The 24,594-nt window shown below is 41.4% G+C and overlaps 1 protein-coding gene across 2 annotated transcripts in view; it reads left to right on the top strand.

Annotated features, from left to right (window-relative positions):
* Nucleotides 1-646: 646 nt before the first annotated feature.
* Nucleotides 647-24,594, top strand: part of ABCA1 (ATP binding cassette subfamily A member 1) — a 126,626-nt gene continuing 102,678 nt past the window's right edge. The window contains exon 1 of one of the 2 annotated variants that reach the window (XM_032212831.1): nucleotides 647-935. The gene's annotated coding sequence lies outside the window, so the exon portion shown is untranslated. Of the gene's footprint in view, nucleotides 936-18,119; nucleotides 18,225-24,594 lie in introns of those variants that run through there. The other variant, XM_032212832.1, reaches the window with a different exon arrangement.

Genomic DNA, 24,594 nt, shown 5'->3' with positions numbered 1-24,594 from the left:
GAGAAGCTGTGCAGCTGCTCGGCTCTTGGTTCAAAGCCGTTCCAAAGGAAGGGAAAACTGGGTGGGGTGTCCCAAAGGTGCACTTCAGGAGGCAACTGGACTTTCTTGTTTTTTCTTTTGAAGACCTTTTGCTTCCCATCCAAGAAGCTTCTTCAGCTCTGACAGGAGAGTGGGGAATGGAAGGATTTATATTCCTTGCAGACAGTTGGTCCTTTGCATCCTTTTTAGAAGGCAGTTGAAGCACTTGGAAGTTTTTCTGTGTCCTCAGGGTCACTTGAGTAGTGCTCCCTCCTGGTTCCTGTAGGTTTCATTTTTTTCTTCTAGAAATCCGTTCATACTCCCACACTATTCGAAGGTTGTTCGTCCCAAATTGTATAACTAAAAGCCTGTAGAGATTCTCAGCCATCACGGTCATGGCTGTCCCAGAAGGCCACTGGAATTTCTTGCTCCTTCTTTGAAAATGTTTTCACTTCTCATCCAAGAAGCTAGGTGGGGATGCGGGAACCGCTGGGAGCCACCGAAGAGCCTCCCCTCCCCCTCAATAGAGGAGCCAGGCTGTCCAGTAACATCGCCCTTTTAAGAGGCGGACTCCCTCGCCACGTGCTCACAGTGACTGATTGAAATACATAAACAGACCAGCGGCAGCAGCGGCAGCAGCTGGAGCGGCGACGGGAAGCCGAGTTTGACCGATAATAACCTCGCTGTACAGCGCCGGCGGGGGTTCTATATAAGGCGCATCGGGCTCGCCGTCGCTTGCTTTTCTTGAGTCACGGTTGGGGGAGCGCGCAAGAGTTGAGGTGGCTGGTGTGGGGAGTACACTACCCACTACCACCACCACTTTCCTCTCCCCCCACCCCAACTTAGCTGTCGACGATTCGTCCGGCCGTCAGGTGGATCTAAAAGACAAGAGAGCCTCGGTTAAAATTGGCGAGCAGGTAAAAGGGGGCGAAAGGGAGGGATTTTGGGGGAATGGGGGGGGGATCGCGAAAGAGGGGCATCCTTGGAAGGGGCTGATGCCATTACAGCCAAGCCCCAGGGATCGGCTGGTCCTGCTTCTGAAAAAAATCGGGGGAGGAATATGTCTCTGGCTCCGACCCCGTGCAATTCTGCACCGATCTCGAAGCGCCTTCAGCTTCCGCTTGGCTTTCTGGTTCCCGGAGCTTTTTTGTGTGTAAAGGAACAAGGAAGGCGAGCCAAGCGGACTTTCTGAGAGTGTTCAGAGCGCGTTTTCTGTCCCTTTGAAACTCTCGCCGTCCCTGGAACAGGGTGTTTCCTGGCAAGCACGTACGTACATCTACAGCCCGGCTTTTTAGGTGGTTTGTTGTGGGCACGGGACGGTCGCTCCAAAGGATAGAGGAACTCCGAAGATAGGAGGGCAGGAACGGCGAAGGGCGAAGAGGAGCTGGACTGGCGCGTTTGGAAAGGGGTCTGGTTGGTTTTAAGTAGACAAAAGCAGGCGCCGAGATCTGTCTGTCTGTCTTCCTTCCTTCCTTTCTCTCACTCTCTTCTCTGTCTCTTTCTTTCTTCTCTGTTTTGTCTTTGTTTTCTCTCTCTCTTTCTCTCTTTTACTCTTCTCTGTCTCTTCTCACTGTCTTTGTTTTCTGTCTCTTTCTTTCTATCTTTCCTCTCACTTCTCTCTCTCTCTCTTTTCTTTCCTCTCAGTCTCTTCTCTGCCTCTTTCTTTCTTTCTTCTTTCTTTCTTCTTTCTTCTTTCTTTCTTTCTTTTCTTTCTTTCTTTTCTTTCTTTCTTTTTCTTTTTTCTTTCTTTTCTTTCTTCTTTCTTTCTTTCTTTCTTTCTTTCTTCTCTCTATCTTCCCACCCCTCTCTCTTTCTCTCTCTTGTCAAACAATGGGCATATGTTGCCTTCCTCTTTAACCATACATGTCTTACTGAAGAATTGCAAGGATCATAGCTTATTTCCTACAAACCCCTGGTTGAATTAGTAAGACTCCCAATTCCTCCCCTACATTGCTGGATTACAAATCTCTTCATTTGCAGCCAGACCCAGTAGCCATTCTGGGCATTGTATCCTTCTCCATGTTAAGGATGCCTGCCCAGGTCAGAGAAGGAATCCGAAAGCATATTTGCAAACCCAACCTGGAATGAAGCTTGGAAGAGTCAAAACCTTTTCAAAGAGGAACTTGTGGTTTGCTTTCTGTGGCTGCTCTCTAGGAAGATGCCTCAAGTTGGAGCTACTGAGGCAAGGAGAAAAAAACATAGAGCAACTCCAAGTCAGCAAGGAATGACCGAAAGTAACCTTGTAATATGTGTGACAGCTTAATAAAAGCCATCAGCTTGGGAATTGCACCCCTTAATCTGAAGGGGAAGCTAACTTTGTAAGAAACAAGTCCATGAAAACCTTATGCACCGAGAGAAGCACTATAATGGGGTGATGGGGGTAATCATAGGCTGTTTATTTTATTGCTATTATTATCATTGGCTTTGTTGTTCACCTCCAGGCGGTATTGTGAATCTCCATGTTTCCTTCCCATTCTGAGTCAATACTAAACAAGACCAAAGAGAATAGCTTTTCAGAATGAAATGAAAGCGTTACTTTCATTGTATTACTTTTGATCTTTGTTTGGGGATATTGTGCATGCTTGAACTGTAAATTGTCAGAGCTTGGTGCCATGTATGTAAGATAACTTTAACGGAAGTGGTTAACAAGAGCTCTTTTGGGGGGGATTAAAATGTCACTGATACCTCCTATTAATTAAGAATATTACTTCGAGGTCCCTGATTTGGACTCTGCTTCTAGTGATGACATAGACAATCACTAACTCAGCCTGGCTCTAGTAATATCTTCAGCATTCTCAAGGAAAGTACTGCATCTTTTGATACCCTCCTTATTTGAGGTATTCTCCTTTTTCTCCTTTTTATCTTGCCAAGTCTGGTTGCTTTTTATCATCAAGCAACTGCTTCCACCCTAAGACAAAAGAATGTGAGTTTCTCCTTGTTGATGGTGATCACTTCAAGGGAATGGTCTTTATTTGATCCAGGATTGACTGCTATAAATAACCATTTCCAAATCCATTAATGTTCTTTCACTAGCTCTTTCTCAGTGCCCAGCTTTCAATACCATTACCACTATGTTAACTATTTTGATCTCTGCAGTCATTAAACTATCCTTCCTGATCTTGTCTAAGTTTGCCATTCCCTTCCTCCATAGAATTAATCTCTAATGGTGCATTATATGGTTATCCTTCATCCCAAGAATGCAAAAATCATTTTCTATCTTCTATTGATCATTTTTTTTTCTTTTTCCTATTTAAGCTGAATTTTGGTTTTCCTCTTCTACTTTCCAAGTGAGTTCTTCTAAGACTTCTTGACTTTGGGCTAACGAAATACTCACGTCAAGTTGTTAGTGTTTCTGTCCCTAGTGATCGATTTTGGTTCTAGATGTCAGTGCTTTTAATATAGTCATGGTATAAATGTGAAATATGGAGTTGCTATCTATCCTTATCACATTCCTTTACCTATTTTGAACTGCTCCATTCTTCCAAACTCACTTCTACTTCTTGCTCGTTATGAAGGTTTCTTGAAATAGATGTGGTTTTTCTTTTAACCTTAATATATACATCACATGTGGAACTGAATGTACAGATCAGTGGTGGGTTGCAGATGGCACGCCCCAGTACGGGCGTACTGGTGTCTGCCCGGAGCACTGGGTACCGTTCTGGTATGGTGCTCCGGAGGGCCCACCCACCTGCCCGCTCCTTACCTGTCTTTAAACTCTTCCACGCTTCCGCGCATGCGCACGGCGCTTACAGTGCTTCAGCGACAATCTGCCAAGAAGCTGGAGTGTTGCGGAGGCTCATGGAGGCGTCGCTGGATGGTAAGACGCATGCATGCGCACACTGCATGCATTCATCTGAAGGATGCTGGGCCCCGTTGCAACTGTACCAATTGCAATGGGAACCAGAACCCACCACTGGTACAGATATATGGGATGATATACACCATCAAAAGCATCGCTGTAGTTGATAAATTACACCTTTCTTGTCATATTTTGCTATTTTCATTATCTTATGACATCTGATATGTTCTTCCTATTTTGTAACCATTTGTTCATTTGGTGTTTTTCTGTCCACACGTGGATATATTGTTTTATCTAAGATCTTAAGGAAAATGTTCCTAGCATGAAGACTTAATTACATTGTTTGGTCATTTGCACTCTCCTTTCTTCTATAAAACTATATGTATATTTCCATTTGCAACTTTGAACAATCAATTCAACTGCAGAGGTACTTTCTTACAAAAAGCTGTTTCTTATTGTTTCTATTGCAATCTGTTCCTGAATATATTCTTTCTCAGAAAATGTTGCTCTCATTTTTTTGTAAATGATTTGTGTACAGTCTATTCATTTTCCCTTAACCTCATTAGATTCCCCCCCCCCAATAATTAAATCTGAATAGTCCTACTTTAAAATAGGTTTGGTTTGATAGTTATGATTCTGGAGTAGGACAGGGAAACTAGAACAGAGCAGAACAACAGAGTTGGGAGGAACCTTGGAGGTCTAGTCCAACCCCCGTTTAGGCAGGAAACCATATACTATTTCAGACAAATGGTTATCCAATCTCTTCTTAAAAACTTCCAGTGTTAGAGCATTCACAACTTCTGGAGGCAAGTTGTTCCATTGATTAATTGTTCTCACTGTCAGGAAATTTCTCCTTAGTTCTAAGTTACTTCTCTCCTTGATTAGTTTCCACCCATTGCTTCTTGTCCTACCCTCAGATGCTTTGGATAATAGCTTGACTCCCTATTCTTTGTAGCAGCCCCCCCGAGATATTGGAACCCTGCTGTCATGTCACCCCTGAATTCTAATCCTAAATTAGCTATGAAACCAGCTGGGCGACTTTGGGCCAGTCATTCTCTTTCAGCCCTAATAAAATGGCAATGGCAAACCACAAAATCCTGCCAAGAAAACTGCAGGGACTAATCTGGGCAAGCTGTAGGAGTCAAGCCTGTGTTGAAGAAACTGCATATATAGTAGTTCCTTAACTGTGAATTTTCTAGTTATTTTTCTGATTTTAAAAAGGTCTCTGATTCTTTTTGTTGTTATTTTCCCCTCTATATTGACCTTTTGGGGTGAAATATCATTCCTTGATATTTCTTGCTTAATGTTGAAAGTTATCACTGTCATTCAATATCCTTCTGTCTTCCAAGTCTTTCATTCCTTATCTTTTATCTTCCTAAGGGTATCTTGGTAGCTTTCACAACAAACTCTTTGGATTTTTTCTCTTTGAATTTTCTTAACTCTTCTTGTAGCTCCTTGGTTTCTCTTTCATGTAAGTTAAGTAGATTGAATCTGTTTCTTACATCAAATTTATATTTTGACTGTATGTCTTTGAGGTCAGATGTCCTTCATCTTTTGTTTGATATCAAAAAAATCATGCTCTAGTCTCCAAATCTACACTAGGAAGATTTCTGGATGACTAGATTGTACTTTTTCATATTTTGTTTCTTGTTACGCAGCTCATATGATCCCAGTGACATTCTAATAAGGGAGATTGCACTTGTGTTCCTTGAATCAAGGGCTGACAAAGGACATAACGCTCTTCGCCAAGCACATGCTTAACAATGTTCTTGGTAAATAACCTTTCATACAGATTCCTACCTGAATGTAATTTATGTATGGATGTATGGAAGGATTATATAATCATCAGATTTAAACAGGACCATTTCAGCCCATCTAAATTTATCTATTCCTAAAATAGCCAATTTGATATGTTTCATTTCCATTTTGATAATTTCAAGTTTTTTTTGTTTGTCAGCCCTTCAAGGTAGACCATGGACATCAATACTGCAACTATACTCTATTAGTATAGATGATAGTAACACGATCCTGAAAGCCTGAAATAATTTCTCTTTCCCTCCCTTTTATACTAAACTAAAGAGAGTCAAGGTGGGACAATCTTGAGTTTCTTTCTCATGCCTCCTCTTTTCCTACACTGCATCCATGTTTTTTCAACAATTGCTATGTGTTTTCTTCAAGGATAGCTCCAGAATTCTCTACAATGCAAGTAGTACAATAACAATAGCGATGGAACTTAGCTCAAATTCTCAGTCAGCTATAAAGGCTTTTGATCCACCAAATAGGGGAGTGTAAAACTGGAAAAAACACCATTTGAAAAAACTCTTGCAATACAGATATTCCTTGACTTGTGACCACAACTGAGCTCAAAATTTCTGTTGCTAAGCAAAACATTCATTAAGTGGGTTTTGCCCTATTTTATGATCTTTCTTGCCACAGTTGTTAAGTAAATCATTGCAATTGTTAAGTTAATAACACAGTTATTAGATGAATCTGGCTTCCCATTGACTTGCTTGTGGAAGGTGGCAAAGGCTTGCCCCATGACCCTGAGACACTGCTATTGTCATAATTATGAGTCAGTTGCCAGGCATCCAAATTTTAAACAGGTGAGTATAGAGATGCTGCAAAAGTTGCAAGTGAAAAAAGGTAATGAAAAAAGGTAGTGACTTTCAACAGTCACTAAATAAACTGTTGTAAGTCGAGGACTACCTGTACAATATTTTTGGAGCATTCAGATAATGCTCATATAATCACTAGTGAATTTACCTTGAGGCTTTTAAGTGCGTGTAGACATTGTATATTTAGAGCTAAGTACTCTGAAACTGGCATAGATTGTTGTAGCAAAAATGTAATTATATAATGGGCGCACAAGATAATACACATACAAATTTCACATCACTTTCAAGATTAGTACTCCATAATTCATGACATCTGTGTTACTTCAGGATGCTTAGAGTAGAATATGACATCATGCCTTCCTTCATACCAAGGAAGGTAGATAAGATAGAAAGCTAGTCATTAGCTGGAGGCCATTCTGTAAACTTTGGAAATGGCCTCTAATAGTTTTAGTAAAAGAAGTGGTGCTAATGGAAATTTGTCTATTGAACTATGAATCGTAAAGATTGTGCCAAAGATTCATACCTCATCCTAAATCAGTTTTTTTGGAGCTCTATTGGAAGTTAGAATTGGTATGATTCATATAATATAATGAATCTGACATAATGAGAGTGTGGTTTAATGTTATCTGTCTGTATTACTTATGGTTTCACAAATATAAGTTTTATTGACCTGTCAGTGGTACATGTTGAATTGGCAATATAAAAATACTGTAAAAAGTAATCATAAATTGTGGTATAAGCTAGAAATCAAGGTTTATAAACTAGGCCTTCAATTACAAACTAAGGCAAAACAAATACTCCCCATGGCTCATTATGGGTTGACAAGCCCTTGTCTTGCTGAAAAGTTCTATGTAGTGCTGGTTTCTACAAGTGAAATCAGATCTTAGTCATATATTCAAGTAAAATTACGTGCTGGAGTTCTTATAGACTTATACTTCCTGCTTTTCAAATGATTTCTCATATGATTTCACAACAACTGAAACACTTTCAGTGAATTTTTGTAAACAGTTCTTCGTTGGAGACGTCTATTAATCAGAATCTTAACCTTCTCTAACTGTCCATTTGCACGTATTATGAGTCAGAGTGGCACAGTGGTTAGAGAGCAGTACTGCAGGTTAGTTCTGCTGATCACCGGCTGCCAGCAGTTTGGCAGATCGAATCTCACCAGACTCAAGGTTGACTCAGCCTTCCATCCTTCCGAAGTGGGTAAAATGAGGACCTAGATTGTTGGGGGCAAGGTTCTGACTCTGTAAACTGCTTAGAGAGAGATGTAAAGCACTGTGAAGCAGTATATAAGTGCTATTGCTATTCTGGATGGCAATACACATAGTAAACCTTCATTTCTTTCCAGGACAAATGGAGTATTCTAGCTTTTATGAGACATATTTCATGTTTGCTCTAAAAAGTAAATGGTAAAGGAGTCCCTGCAGAACTTACTCCGCTAGTCATTGCTGACTCTAAGGAGGGGTGCTCATCTCTGTTTCAAGGCCATTTCCGCAGTCATGTTGCCAACATGACATCATGGAGTGCTGTTGCCTTCCCACCAAAGTGGTACCTGTTTATATACTCATATTTGCATGCTTTCGAACTGCTAGATTGGCAGGAACTGGGATGAGGATGGGAGTTCACCCCATCATGTGACGCTTGGGCCTCAAACAAGGGTTGCCGGCTTTCCAGCCAACAAGCCCAGAAACTTTACTACTGAGCCACTGCGCTGCCTCCTTTATGTTTGCAATAAATACATGGAATTAAAACATATCGTTTTTTTAAACTTACTGCAATCCAAGATTTCATATTTTAAGGCCGAAAAATTGGTTTACAACTTTTCCTTACCCTGAGCTCTCTCATCCTGTTTGGAATTATTTAAAATATTCCAAGGTGCATGTTTTAAGGGTGGATTAATTTATTAATATGCATCCATATGGGATTTAGTGGTATCTATTCATCATTTGGAACCCATAATCCAACGGGAATTTGCTTTGTCTTCAGAACATAAATGGTTATGTGGTTGGCATGACTAAATGCCAAAGGTGCACTGTTACTTTCCCACCAAAATTGGTCCCTATTTTTTCTACTTGCATTTTTACATGGTTTCGAACTGCTAGGTTGGCAGAAGCTGGGACAAGTAACGGGAGCTCACTCTGTTACTGGTGCTAGGGACTTGAACCACTCAACTGCCAACCTTTCTGATTGGCAAGCTCAGCATCTTAGCCACTGAGCCACTGCATCCCTTTTGGAGCTATTTTAGGTTTTATTAAAAGTATCCTGCTTTAGAATGTTGGTCACTTTTGAAGGAAAATGTATTTGCGGCAGCTGCTGAAGTCCTGCATGTGTGCATCTCCAAAGTTTCTCTGGAAATCTCAATCAATTCTTGCATTCCTTTGCTCTTTCGTGCTTTGCATGACCAGATGCTGAAGTTTTGCAGCTTGAGTTTCCTTCTTAAAAGGCTTCCGTTGACTGTACAAATCATATATCTTGTACCTTGGCAATCAATCATACAGGAATATTTTGTCTGCAGAATCTTTCCTAGAAAATCAAGGAGAAGATACAAGTTGCATTTTGAAATATGATGGCATCTTTTTATTTAGTACGATTTACTGAAGGAATAAAGCCATCATGTGAGATGTATTGAATAACCTATATGCATGATGGTGAACCTATGGTTCGCGTGCCAGAGTTGGGCCGTGTGCCAGAGTTGGCATGCAGAGCCTTTTTGGTGGGCCTGCATGCTGTCGCCAGCTGCTCTTCTGGTTTCTGTTGCACGTGCGCGGCCTAGCCACCTGGTCTTTGGTTTCCAGCGCTCCAGCAGGCACGAAGACCAACTGGAAGTCCATATGGTTAGCACTTGCATGTACATCGGCCAGCTGGTCTTCAGGTTTTTGGCCCATGTGCACATGCATGAACATTACAGTTTGAGCATTACAGTTTGGGCACTTGGTGCCGAAAAGGTTCGCCATCACTGCCCTATATAGTCATCTTTAGAATTGTCCTGATGCAGATAATTGTTTTAAAATAATCTTTGGATAAAGTTCAAGGGACAAAGAAGTTGTCTTCTAGATACAAGAAACTTTGATGTTACTTAATCTGTTTTTCTCTTTTGTCATTGTCTGACCGGCAAAGGGAAAAAGTTTGCTACCTTTGCATTTTTTTGCATTGCTCATTTGATGAAAGCACATGAGTCTCTGTAATGTGGAAAGAGAAAGAGAGAGAGAGAGCTCTTAGAAACATCTTATTTATTGGCCCAGTAGTTCTTTTATTCCAGATAACTGCTTGGAAACCATTCTTAAATTAATTGAGTGAGGGACACCGGTTTTGTTTTTTCTTCATATTGTTGACTGTGATAGAGTGTTAATGTGGTTTTAAAGATAATGTGACTGTGTATATGTGAAGAGAGTCCTTTTCTAGATGTCATGGATTTGAGCTAGTTTTCAGGAACATTCTTGTGGAAAAACAAACTTTAGTCAGCATCTGCTGACCAGAAGGTTCAGAGTTCTCTTTAGAGCAGGCTCTGGCTTTCTCTTCTAGCAAACAGAGCAGGCAGTAGAAATAAAAATAATAATAAAATCACACTTAATGCCTTCCATGAAGTCAGAGAATGTTCATACCTAGAGAAGGCTGAATTGATAAATAAGCCCTAAAACAAATCAAATAAAAGTTTCAGAGGATTAATTGGAAAAGTTATGCATCTCTGGTAAACTATAATCTGCCCATCAAGTTGGAATGCTCACTTTCGTAGGTAACATTACCAATAATGTTGCCTTTCATTTGTCCCTTAAATTGGAACCAGTGTCTCAATAAAAATGATACAAGCAGACTATTGTAATTAATTAAACCTTGTGAAACTAGTTTTCATCCTACCTTCTGCTGTTTGAAGACAGAACAATGCAGTAAGGTTGCATGTTGAATTGCAATGGTACTTGAATAAAAGTCAGCCTCTTGGAGATTATCATTGATTTACTTGTTCAAAGATTAAGAATTAAGTCTCTGTTTCAATAATAGGTTGATTAGTAAGAGTATAAATAAGTGCTTGCACCGTAATGAATAGAAGGACCAGTGGAAAAGTTTGGAGGCAATTGATTCAACTTTTGAAAGCCAAAGATGGAGGATGGAGAAATGACACTGGAAATGCCATACAATTTCCCTTCTAATGATGAGAGCCCCTTTGATGGAATGATTAAGATGCTAGCCTTGAAACTGGGAGACTATGAGTTCTACTTCTGCCTTAGGCATGAAAGCTAGCTGGATGACTTTGTGCCAGTCACTCTCTTTCTCAGCCAACTCACCTCACAGCAGAGGTGGTATTCTACCGGTTCGGACTGGATCACCTGAACAGGTAGCAGAAATCACCGGTGGCTCTACCTACCTGCGCCCGGCTCTACGGTATCCCATTTAGGCAATTTTTCCACCAAAAGCACATGCACAGAAGGAGCTGCGCATGCACGGAAGTAGCACGTGCAAGCAAAGTGAACGCCGAGCACTCAGATTTGCAAACCAGTAGGGAAGGTAAACCATCCCTGCCTCACAGGGTTGTGGTGGAAACATAGGAGGAGGAAGGAGTATTTGATATGTTTGTTACCTTGAGTTACTTATACAGTAATAAAGGCAGGATAAAAAAATCTAATAAAAATCTAATAAGTAAATAAACGATAAAAGTTCTCCTTTGCTGAGGGCAAGTTAGGAGGCTGCTGAGAAGAGCCTCCAAATAACTTGGAGTTATAGGATTTTTGGGCTGAAGCCTAGACTTTTGTGTAGATACATAGTACATCAATGAGCCAGGCAATGTGGATATTGCAGTATTTTCATATAGAAGTCCAATGTGACCGCTCACAAGCCTTTTCTTGATCTGTTTATACATATGCTCAGTATTGCCAAACAGGATATACGTCTCAGTGTGTGAAGGAACAGTTTGTATATTTAAGACTTAAAGAGGAATAAGCTGATTGATTCCAATCCTGTAGTAGTCTTAATGTAGTTGCTGCCCTTTAACCTCAATATATCCCTAGAGCATATTGTGTGCAGTGCAGTGTTTAATTTCCCCTGGGGCAAATAACTACCTATTAACTCAATCTGGAAGGTAATAAGAGAATGTAACTCGTGACTTAACCTCTGGGGTCTAGGCTAACCCTCCAAGTTACAGGACCTATTTTAATTTCTTTCTTTAGTGCCCTAGAGCCAGGGTCTCCAACCTTAGCCACTTGAAGACTAATGGACTTCAATTCCCAGCAAAGCTGGCTGAGGAATTCTGGGAGTTGAAGTCCACATGTCTTCAAGTGGCCAAGGTTGGAGACCCCTGCCCTAGAGTACACCTCTATTTTATGGCATAAAACTCAAAATTAGCCATTGAGAACAGAGCCACACTCCCATCCAATTGCCCCGTCTTTTCATGTGTCAGGTTGGCTTTCAAGGTATCTGCTGTGTCTGCCCTTTTATAGTGTAATATCAAAATTGTTGAGGGAACTTTCCCACCCCAAAATGCTGCTATATAGAATGTTGCTGCTGATGCTAAAAATACAAACTCGGAGTTGTTTAGGATCTTGTGCCTGACGGATTGTTTAATATCACCCTCTGAAATGAAACATGTTTCTTCATCGTTTTACTCCTTTTTACAGACTCCCTTTAAGAGAAAAATCTGACCAGCTGTTGTAGAATTTTTAGGAATCGTTTAGAGAGTTTTACACCAGAGGGCACAATATTGGCAGGGATTCCCGAAAGGCCAATTCTTATAAAAAAAGGCACAGAATGTAAAGTTGAAATTTTGATCGGATATTCCCGAAAGGGAGGACATGAACTGATAGTAAAGTTAGAGTACATGTTTGTGTTCCAGGCTTGTATCTCAAGAAACAAGCCTCTCTGCATGGGAGTAGATAAGGTTGTGTCGGTACTATATTGTGCCAATAATTTATTACGAGAAATGCCTCTAACCCAAATTTGCCTCTTTAAATATAAATATTATTATGTAAATATTATTATTTTGAAAAACATATTAACCAAAATTTTGAAAGCTGTAGACGGATTATGATCTACCACATATTGTGGCTGTGAAATGCCTTTATTATAAGGTTGCGATATGGCAATCTTTTTGATAACATACATCTTTTTAAAAAAAATTGTCCAAGCATTTTTAAAATTTGTTTGTTTGGTTTCTTTTTCCTGTCAAAGAATCATCAACGTGACTTTCTCAAACATACCATTCCTTTTTTAGTGAATTTCTCCCTAAACCCAGGATGGTGACAATTTAGGGAACATATATTTATATACAGATTTTTATAGGATATTTGCATCTCTTTGACATACTTTTTCTTTCTCATAGAGAAACAGATGTTGATCTCTCATTTTCACTGGTTAATGTTTGGAATTTGAAAGTTTTATGAAAGTTTTATTTTATGAAATACATAAAAGCATCTGAATATTTTATGATAGTAAATGGCTAAAAGAGAATAATAGTGGAAATGCTGCTTGTTTAGTTGAATGTCCTTTAGCCTGTGGCGAGCTCATAATCCAATTAAGCACATTTGCTCACTTTTCATGTTACGAGCCAGTGATAGAAGAATTATGATGTGGTAAGGCTGAGATTGATAGATATCTAAACCTATACCCTTTCAGACTTGCTCATTTTTCTGTTTCAGAAAGGGTATGTAAATCTGTTAAGGCACAGAATTACAACATATGTTAGAAGTTTCAATCAGGGTTAGATTCAGATCTAGCTAACTGGATGCCAGAAATTCAAGAGGCACAGAACCCTACTTCTATCTGAGAATCAAATTACTTTCCTTAATTACCATGTTGTTTGTCTTTCCTAAGGGTGTTTGCTTTGAAAGATACAGCACAGCATTTTGGCATGTTCTGAATTATACCTATACTACATATAAGAGCAGGCATATCTTGGTAACAGGATTGATATTTTGCATCTAGAAGATCTCAAAGTCAGTTCCTAGTTCCTCCAGACATTGCTGGCTGAAAAGATGACCTATCAGAAATCCTAAAGAATGTGACAATTTGTGTATTATTTCTGGCCTGGATACCAATGAATGTATTTATCTCTAGATGTACTCCCTGTGTCACCATATTCTGTATTGATCCTGTAAAGCTGCTGTCCACAGCTCCTTTGGTTTAATCTGTACAAGTGGGACATGGCCAAAAAAAGAACATTCTTGCACATGGATGAAAGTATCCAGACTATCCTTCAGAACTGCTTACCAGTGAATAGTTTCAATTTGATGCTTTGCTTGTCAAAACATGCTTACCTTTTCTTTCATTTTTGTTTTGCATTATTCAAATATTATGGATCAAGACAAGATACTGAAACCATGCAAACTTGTGTTTTCTCCATTGTGCTGGGGATTCCTGGCACAGCTACAACACTTAAGCCCGGCATTACCAGACCAGGGGGTGGACGGCACTCCCCAGGCTTTTCCAGGTGCTCTGGCTGACTCCTCGGTTTAGTCTGGCATAGCAGCCTCCTATTGACCCCAGAGTAGGGTCGTGGGCCCCAGCAAGGGCCCCCCCAGAACAGCACAGGAAGCAGAATCACTGCTCGGAGGAGATCTGAGCATACTGTCAAAAAGCTGGGGCCAAGGCAGCAGAATTCCTTAGTGAATGAGACTGCCCTGTCCAGTTTTTGTCTGGTAGGACAAAAAGAAGGAGCGTATCAGGTAAGACCAACGCCCATTTCCCTCAAAAGGTGGGTGAATGTCACTCAGAATGTTAGACTTAATATTTGGTCAAAATATTGACATATAATTTTTATCAGGAGAAGCAAACACAAGAAAAAAACGAAACAGACCCACATACGTATATTCAAGACACATATACATCAGCAAAGTCTGGTTTCTTGCCTAAAATGGCCAGTGCAAGAAAGGCATGCCCACTGTTTCTGCTAAATATATGGATTGGCCTTCTACATAAAATATCATGGACATGTATACACAAACACTTTTAAAACTTGAAACAAATTTCCAAAAAAGGAGGAAAAAAAAACATCGACTAATGGGGAATGTCTACTGATCAGGGGAATTATTTCCTCATTTAATTTGGTTTCTCCATAGTGAGGGGGAGGAGTATCCAGGATGGTTGACTTTATCCTCTCGTTGATTGGACTGAGTCATCAGAGCTCTTGGTATAAGTCTCTGGTCCACCAGGCTCCACCAGTTTTAGACTCAGTCCCTCAAATGGACGGTTGACCATCCTGGACTCCGACAGGTCGAAGATATTCAAGAAAGGGAAGGAAGGAAAATTCCAGTGTCTCCCTCCTACAGCATCCCAGGGAGCTGGCAACTCCCTGGACTGTAAGGAGCGGCCAAAAGCCCCCCAGGGGGCAGCCGCCGCCCAGGCTTCTGAGTGAGACAAGCAACACTCAGAAAGGGATTTGCTGGTCGAGCAGGAGACGGAGGGCATAAGCTTCTGGCAGGCAAGCTCTGCTGCAAGGATTCCAGCGGTGCTGGAGACTTCCCCAAGAGCCGCGGATCGAGAGAAGGGACAGGTGAGGGCGGCGCGGAGCCCCCCACCCCCTGGAAGGACAAGGCCTTCTGTCCAATGGTGGGATCAAGACATGGACGGGTGCTAATCCCACCCACCAGGGGCACCCCGGCATTGGCACTGCATACACCCCCAATTTTGCCAGGGGAACCTGAGCAGGCTCTGACGTTGGAAGACAGGAAAGCAGACCTCACCCTCCGAAGAGGCATCAGGCAGCCGCCTGGTCCGGGAAGGCTGCCACCACCCGCCTCATTGTTCAACAGGTATCCTCTGCTCTCTGGCTGCAGGAGCTGCAACAACGCATCCCCATTACCGAGGTCAAGCGCACCAGGACATCAATAAGCCTGGGGCGGTTATCCAATCTGTGGCGGATGCCTCATTGTCCACAGCCAGGTTTGCCTCCAGGGCAATTGCTCCACCGTTGCATCTCGCAGGCTGCTGTGGCAGAGACAGTGACAGGCAGAGGTTCACTCCCAGGTGGCGCCTGGCATCCACTCCTTTCACAGGAGATGTCCTTTTTGACCCGCTCTGGACCCCTATCTGGTCGAGAATAAGGACTAGAGGAAGGGGCTCTCCACAGACCCTAAGAGGGGACAGTTCAGGACGGCGCCTACTCCAGACGGCCCTATTCCTGGGGACAAGACTTTGGGTCCTCCTCCTGGGTTCAGGATCCCTTCAGGTGTTCGAGGCGGGGGTACTCAGGTGCCAGACATTACCAGGAGGCTCTTCCGGCAGGCAGAGATGCCAAGATAGGCAGCCCCCCCATAGGGGGGCGGTTGGCATACTTTGCCGTCTGCTGCGACCGTGCCTCATCAGATAAATAGGTTCAGAACATCATGAGGCACAGCCTGGCTCTGGAACTTCTGTCTAAACCCCCGGGGTTTTTCCAGAGCTGCCTGGTTTCAAATAACCCGGCACGGAGATTACTGATGCAGGAGGCTATACAACTCCTGCTGGACATGGAGCCATCCAGCCAGTGCCTCTAGACAGCAGGGCCAAGGGCATTACACCATCCCTTTCGTAATTCCCAAGGCATCAGGGGGATGGAGGGCAATTCTGGATCTGAAGCGGCGGGACCGCTTCAATCGTTACAGGAGGTTCAACGAGTCGGATAGAGTTCTTCGTCTACAAACTGGGTGGAGCCTGGTGGACGAGAGGCTTATACCAAGAGCTCTGATGACTCAGTCCAATCAACAAGAGGATAAAGTCAACCATCCTGGATACTCCCCCCCCCCACTATGAGAAGAGGCGTATCAGGTAAGTACCAACGGCCTTTCTGAATTAGTTGTCAGTTTTTTCCCCTTTTAATCTATAAGACACAATGATACAGCTGGTGTATCTGTCATTGTTGATGCAGAAGCTTTTAAGTGGTGGTGCCTTTGGTATGGTTAGTAATGTTGGAGAGATTTTTTTTTTGTAAAAATGCGAGGATGATGTTATTGGGTTTCGACAGGTAATCCTCCCTCTTTGAAGCAAATGTTTCAAAGAATGTGAAGTTAAGCGTAACCAAGCTGGGATCCAATCTGGATTGGTCACTGGGACTTTTGTGCTTTCGGACCTGTGCTGGAAACTTCTCCCTAGCAGAGTGTGGGTGACCAAGCTAAAAAGGTTAAGGTCATATCAGGGACGCACCACCAGAGAGATTAAGGGGACTTCCATCTTGGAGTAAAGATGGGATAAAATGTACCATATAAAAAAATAAAACATTGGGCCCAACAAACTCAAGTCTGTTTTCTGTTTTGGCATCTATCTGTCAGGTCACACTGCAGAATTGTCCAAAAAAGACAGAGGTACAGGGTGGGAATGCTAAACAATATGGTGATACTTCAGCATAGATGGCGGTCATCATCTCTTCCTGGGTGTGCCTACTGTCTTTGGTAGAAGAGCTCAACTGCCAGCTGACAAGATCAGGCCCACAAAACCAGCAGGTGGAATCTTCTTATGGACCCTGTCTTCATCTATTGCAGTGCATCAGGTACTACTGTCCTAGAGCCCATTCAGTTTGTGCTGAAATCAATGGCTAAAGAAGAAGGGAGAATAAAGAAGTGTTCCAGCACAGAGTCACTCTGTGGAAACAAATGACACAGGCCAGAGTAGTGAAGCCATGGTTCCCAAGGAAATACAGTCAGTCTGTCAAGTTTCTTGTAAATAGGTGACCAACAATAAGCTGCTTTGATCTATTCATCGTGGTATTCTGGTTTCTTGTGCCTTACATAGATGGCAAGCATTCTGGGATTCCCCGATGCTCAGCTTGCTTCTATAGAAGTAAAAATAAGGCAAAGATGTCAATGAAATGACCTGGGGATGGACCTTTTCTATGGTAGCCCCCATTTTTTGCAATCTTCTCCTCACCAGAGATATGTGCAGTTCCTTCCGCCCCCTCCTTTTGCATTTTGAAAGCAAATTAAACCTGCCTTATTTCAACAAGCTGTCATCTGTAGCTGATTTGATTGTAGTTGTCTGTCATAGGTATTTTTGGATTATAGGAATTGTTTTTAATTGCCTCCCTTGTGTTTGTAATTTTTATTTCCTGTGTTGTGTGCTGCCCTTTTGGGATCTGGGCAGGTTATATTATAAAGACTGTCAAATAAATAAATAAAGCTTGGAGATTATTGCAAGGCATGAAAACTAAGCCTATAGTATTTGACTGATACATTTACTTATTTATTTTTATTTTATTTATATCCTGATTTTATTATTTTTATAAATAACTCAAGACAGCAAACATACTCTCCCCTCCTCCTTTTTTCTTCACAACAACCTTGGGAGATAGCTTAGATTGAGAGAGAGAGAGGGAAGGAGGGAGAGATAGATCATAGATCAGAGACCAGAACAAATAAAACACTCAATAAATATACAATTAAAAATTCTAGTATAAAATAATAAATAACAGCTAAAATCTATGGTAAAATCCAGTCTGTCAATTATACATGGTCTAATTACACTAAAATTACAATTGACAAACTGTGTGGCCCATAGTCAGTTTAATACTAAAAGGGAAAGGAATAAGCAGTGCATCAGGTTTGCCACATTTGTTGAATAAAATAAAATATATAGTAGGTTATAATTTAAAAAAAATCTGGTTAGCCCACATCTTCAATTCTGGAAATTCTTAAAACTGTTGGGTATATCATCACTTCATTTATCTGATAATAGCTCAGCCAGAGAACTCTAGTTTCAAAGTTCACTTCCACCTCTGACACTTGTGACACAGGCAGCCTTTGGCAGGGCTACAGTTCTCCCTGGTGCATTGTCAGTGAACTCTTCCAGTTGTCGGTATTACTAGTTGAAGATTTAAAATTGCTCTACAGCTTTGGGTAAGCCTTTCGATCTTAATGGGTTTGGGGGGTTTGCTTGTTCTTTGAAATTCTGTTTCGGTGATGATTTTTCTTGTAGCTGACCCGTTCGGGAATTTCATGTGGAAGTAGAGTATAATTGCTAAAACAGAACATTATACATTTTAAATATGAAACAGAGCAAGACTTTGACACCAGTTTAGTATTTCATGCTGTATAATTTTTCTGTCTCCTTTTTTCTTTGCTTTTTATAAAGATTGGAGTGTTTGATTGATTTCATTTGCATTTTCCTTCACATGCAATGGGGGAAAGCCTGTTTTTTGACAGATATCTTTTTCTTTTAATCATTCTAATTTTTCGAAACTGGCTGGACAAATCCCTGCAGTTTTCATGGCAAGATTTTGCAAAAGGGCTGAGAGAGTGGGATTAGTTCAAATGGTCACCACAATGTAAAAAAGTGGAGACTCTAGAAAGAGTTCAGAGAAGAACAACAAAGATGATTAGGGAACTGGAGGAACGGTTGCAGGAACTGAATATGTCTAGTTTAATGAAAAGAAGGACTAGGGGTGACATGATAGCAGTGTTCCAATATCTCAGGGGCTGCCACAAAGAAGAGGGAGTCAAGCTATTCTCCAAAGCATCTGAGGGTAGGACAAGAAGCAATGGGTGAAAACTAATCAAGGAGAGAAGCAACTTAGAACTAAGGAGAAATGTCCTGACAGTGAGAACAATTAATCAGGGGAACAACTTGCCTCAGGAGGTTGTGAATGCCCCAACACTGGAAGTTTTTAAGAAGATGTTGGATAACCATTTGTCTAAAGTGGTGTAGGATTTCCTGCCTAAGCAGGGGGTTGAACTAGAAGACCTCCAAGGTTCCTTCCAACTCTGTTATTCTAAGACTCTAATGTCACTCAGATGGCTTTGTGCCCAAAGTGGGACTAGATCTCCCAGTCTCCTGGTTTCTAGCCTGCTGTCTTAACCTCTATTGTAAATTGTCTTTCCATATTGATAGGGAATAAGACAAATGTCTGGGGAGAATTTAATTATTTTAAGACAACTCCACACTATCTCCACCCAAATTACTATGCTTAAGACATTGTCTTCAATTTCCATAATTTCCTGTTGTCTTCTCAAACTATCTGGAGGATGCCCAAATTGTGCATATATATCTTCCCCGGTTGAGGTCATTGGATTAGTTACAGCAGAATTAGAGAACAGTATTTTCCAGATGTTTTAGACTCTGTGAACAATGTACTTCAGTATTGCTAGTGAAAAGTCTGTAACTGCAGCCCAAAAAAATATGTGGCAGCACCAGATTGCCTACTCTAGTGCAGAGGAACTGAATATAGAATGCATTCATATATGTGTACCAGTGGTGGGCTGCAGGCGGTACTCCCCAGTACGGGCATACCGGAGCCTGCCCGGAGTACTGGGTACTGTTCTGGTACGGTACTCCGGAGGACCCACCCACCTGCCTGAGCTCCTTACCTGTCCTTTAAAGCTTTCTATGCACATGCATGGCACGTACAGAGCCTGCGTGATGCTCCGCTGAGTAGCTGGAGCGTTGCGGAGTCTTGCGGAGGCATTCCTGGCAGGTACAACACATGTGGTGCCCATGTAGACAACACCGGAACCCCCTACTGATGTGTACACATGCATGCAATTGTCTAACTAGCCTGTTTGGGAGATGAAAATCTAGAACTTGCTTGCTTGTAAATGTCTCTGGGACTTTTTATAGCACTCTGTGGTTTCATTTTAAGGTTTCTGGAGCAGGATAAACACCTGTTCAATTAAAAAAAAAATCTCCATGAGCCACAGACATTTCTGGTGTGAACAAATTTGTCATCCAAACACAGCTATCTTAAGTAAATGTATTAGACGACTCTCATAAATACTTCTCTTTTCCGTTCCACCTGGAATGAACATTCCTAGTGGCAAGTAGACATCACTGACAAAAAAGAGAGTTCATATGAGCCAGTCACCTTGATGAAACTAAACGGATCTGAATGATCGTAAATTCTAAAGATTGTACTGATTTGAGATATGGCAGGATCTTTGCCTCAAATCCTTTTTTCAGATTTTTTTTTTTTAATTTGAGAAAGTACAGACTCTATTGATTGTGTGGCGGACAGGATTTCCAAGCATGATTGTAAGAGCAGATAATGCTTACAGCCAAGATTAACATAAGCAGCAAAGCAGTTTTTACAAATAGCAAAGGTCAATCTGATTGCCCAGAGTTCAGAAATCTCTTACAACTCATCAGATTCATACCTCCATCAGTATCTTTTAACTATTCAGCATTTTTGTGGAGAAAATGTATCTATATAGTCGCTAGGAATAAAAAAAAAAACCTCAATGACAGATAATCAATCAATGACATAATTAATTAATCAAAATGACTGGTTGGATAGCCCTGGTTTGTTCTCATGTGACATTAGCAGTAAATGCTTGCATGTTTATGAATGAGAACTAAGTTAGGTCCATGTATAATTTACAGCAATGCACAGAAATAAATATTTAGGGATTAGGGCTCCCTCTTTCTTTATAGCAATTTGTTCAAAACTGGACTGGTGGTAAGACTACTTGGTCTCTTAGTAAATGTGAGCTTTGATTTAGCTAACAATTTCTTTGGAGATAAAACCAGTGATTTGGGAGCATAATTATTTTCAAGTCAAACACTGGTTGCAATGCAAGCTGGATCCAACCTTTGATCCTGGTTATGAAAGAGCTTCAGCTAATTTTGCCCCGGAAGCTGGAATCTTTGTTCTCTGGACAAGGACAGCACATCAGAAAGAGCACAAGCAGCTGTATTTGCATGCCAACATGGCCCTCAAGCTTTATTCCATTAGGAAAAGGGAGAAGAAACAAGGGTTATAGTCCTCCATTCTTTCCCCTTCATTCCAAGGGGAGATGAAAAAGTCCCTTAAAGATGCAGATGAAATTAACAAGTTCATATCCTCAGAAGATGGAGGCCTGCTAAATAGTCAGAACAGGCAGAAACATCTTGGGGCAAATCTGTGCCATTGTGGTGGTTGCGCAACCACAGCACGGCACGAAATGCATTTTTATCCTACCATCTAGATTACTCCGTAATTTTGACTACACAATAAATCTGCCAGCCTTAGGCTCCTTCCTTCCAGATGGCACGGATGAACTCTGATCCCCGTGAGCCAGATTTGAAATTGTACTTAATCTTGGCACTCTGGAAGGGCAAGACTTGATCTTTTGACTAGAGGGGCAGGAGAGAGGGTTTATAGATAACAAAAATAAAGTACCATTTTCTAGGAATGACTTTAAAAATGATAATAGTTTCAAAAAAGAGGGATGGTTGGGTAAAGAGCCAGATTTCAAACATGGTTAAACTTGCTTCAAGAATCAGCAAGCAACGTCTCCTCTTGGGCTTTTATAAGTTTGCATAGTTGCTGACTAAATACCATGTTTCCCTGGTTTCGGGGGTCTTTCTTTTGACCCCCAAAATAAGCACTTGGCTTTATTTTCAGGGAGATCTTATTATTTTTGTGGTGCACAAAGCGGCGAAGATGGTCACCTCATGGTTCCTGCTGTGTTGCAATATTTTCGGGGGGGGGGGGGCTTATTTTAACACAAGTGCTTAAAAGCGCGATTAGGCTTATTATCCGGGAAGGTCTTATTTTTAGGGAAACAGGTTAATTGTTTTCTAGAGAAAAGGTTTTCTTCTCATACAGTCTCTCTTTTTTGTCTCAGTCAAAGAGAAGATAGCTATATTGTCCTACATCCCAAAAGCTGTTGAATGTTTGTTTAATACAGCTAGTGGTGGGATTCAAATTTTTTTTTCTGTGGGCGTGGCTTGGTGGGCATGGCATGGCTTGGTGAGTGTGGCAGGGGAAGGTTACTGCAAAATTCCCATTTCTTCCCGATCAGCTGGGACTTGGGAGGCAGAGAATAGATGGGGGCGGGGCCAGTCAGAGGTGGTATTTACCAGTTCTCCGAACTACTCAACATTTCCGCTACTGGTTCTCCATAACTGGTCAGAACCTGCTGAATACCACCTCTGGGCTGAACTCAGAAAAAATACTATCCCAATTTAATTTTAATTTCCACCTCTGTTCTGCTCTAAAATATAGAGTTGCAAAAAGCATAGGTAATAGGCGCACCCGTTGGATGGTATAACTAGTTTTAGATTCTTACGAAAGGCCAGAAATAAATCTTTCTGAGAGATTTTTAAACAAATTCAGAATGACAAGTTTTCAGTAGTTACCAAAATGTATTCTTGCCATGAAAAAAAGAAGAAAAAGATAATATTTTAATCTTTAATCTTTTGCTGGATCAGTTTTGGACTGAAGCTATGGCAGAGGTTGGGTCAGTTCTACAGAGTCTCTGTTCTTAGAAGGCCTTTTTGAATTTGTGTTTGAATGTCCATATTGTCTCTTAGAACCAGAACATGAAGCAAATAAGCAATAGCAATAGCAATAGCAGTAGACTTATATACCGCTTCATAGGCCTTTCAGGCCTCTCTAAGCGGTTTACAGAGAGTCAGCATATTGCCCCCAACAATCTGGGTCCTCATTTTACCCACCTCGGAAGGATGGAAGGCTGAGTCAACCCTGAGCCGGTGAGATTTGAACCGCTGAACTGCTGATCTAGCAGTCAGCCTGCAGTGCTGCATTTAACCACTGCGCCACCTTGGCTTTAATAAGTATAATAAAGAACCCAACCGTAAACTGTGATCACTCCAGTTGTAGCAGATCTTATGACTCGGGGGCAGACAATTTATTGCAGGGGATCATAGATAAAGTTCCCAGAATTTTCAATTAAAAGGTAAGATTCTGAAATAAACAAGGACACACTAACTTATGGTCATCGTCCCAACTCAGTGTTGTTCAGATTGTTGGCCTGCCAAATATGATGACATAACGGGAAACTCTTGCCACTTTTAGTGGATCTGATCTCTTGTAATGTCTCTGTGTGTGAGAGGACCAACAGAGAGAAGAATGGGGTATGAGGTGGCCCAAGATGTTCATTATTTAGATATACTATTGTTTAACAAAGCTTAGCATGTACAACAGAGAATCTTCAGGGATTGGCAACGTATCTCACAGCCTTTGTTTCAGTGGTGGGATCCTCCTGGTTTAATAACTGGTTTGGTGATCGTGCGCTTTGCCTGCATGTCAAAATTTGAAGAAATCTTTACTTCTTGGTTTCTTCCAAAAATAAAGGTAGGAAAATATTCCGGGCAGGCAGGTGGACCCATCTGATTGTCAGGGCGAACCGGTTTGCTCCCAGCTGATCGTTGAAGCTATTGGTTCGTCCGAACCTGTCCAAACTGGTAGAATTCCACCCCTGCTTTGCTTGGATAGTAAATAATGGAAGCAATTAATAAAATGTAGAAGAATGGAGTGTTAAAATTCAGATTCTTCATGAGGATTAGGGGTCTATACCTTTGTCTGTCAAGAGTTGGGAGATCTTGAGTTTTAGTACTGTCAGTCACTCTGTTTCAGCTTCAAAAAAGAAAAAAAGAAATGGGAAGCTACCCCTGGAAACCATCACCCCAAATCCTATATGTATAGATACTATAAATACTTGACTCCTGGAAGATACCTGTCCATGTACTTTCCAGGAGCCAAGTATATACATTAATGTTTATTTGCTAATGATTTTTTAAAGGATTTCGAAGGTAGCAGAGCTTTCTAGAACCCTGAAGAATTATGGCTAAGGAAACTGCACAGTTTGGGGCTCATTATGGGTGTTGAGAAGAGATGCAATGGTTCAGTGGTTAAGACACGAGCTTGTTGATCAGAAAGGTCAGCAGTTCGGCAACTTGAATCCCTAGTGCCGCGTAACGGAGTGAGCTCCAGTTACTTGTCCCAGCTTCTGCCAATTTAGCAGTTTGAAAGCACGTAAAAAATGCAAGTAGAAAAATAGGAACCACTTTGGTGAGAAGGTAATAGTGTTCTGTGCGCCTTCAGCGTTTAGTCATGCCGGCCACATGACCACGGAGATGTTTTCAAACAGGGCAGGTTCTTCGGCTTTGAAATGGAGATGAGGATTACTCTCTAGAGGCGGGAATGACTAGCACATATGTGTGAGGGGAATCTTTACCTTTACCTTATGGATGTTGAAGAAAAAAGATTTGATGATTCTAGTTTTTCATGTATAAACACGTATGGAATGAGACCCCAAGTTTTCTGTGTATGGGGCAGAGTCAGAACATTGCTTTCTTCCATTGTAACTGCTCTTTAAGAGGCCATCGGAAGGTTTGTTGCATCTTCACACCAATACAGCTCTGCTGAGGAAAGGAGAAAGAAAATGGGGAGTGCAAATAACTGGGAGCAGGCTGGCTCAACAATTAGCTAGAGAGAGATGACTCCTTATTTGGAAAGGGCAGCTGATTATCAGCTATGTAATAATTATA

This window comes from Thamnophis elegans, chromosome 3, assembly GCF_009769535.1.
Source record: "Thamnophis elegans isolate rThaEle1 chromosome 3, rThaEle1.pri, whole genome shotgun sequence".
NCBI classification, from domain to species: domain Eukaryota; kingdom Metazoa; phylum Chordata; class Lepidosauria; order Squamata; family Colubridae; genus Thamnophis; species Thamnophis elegans.
This window is presented reverse-complemented; position numbering and strand designations above follow the sequence as displayed.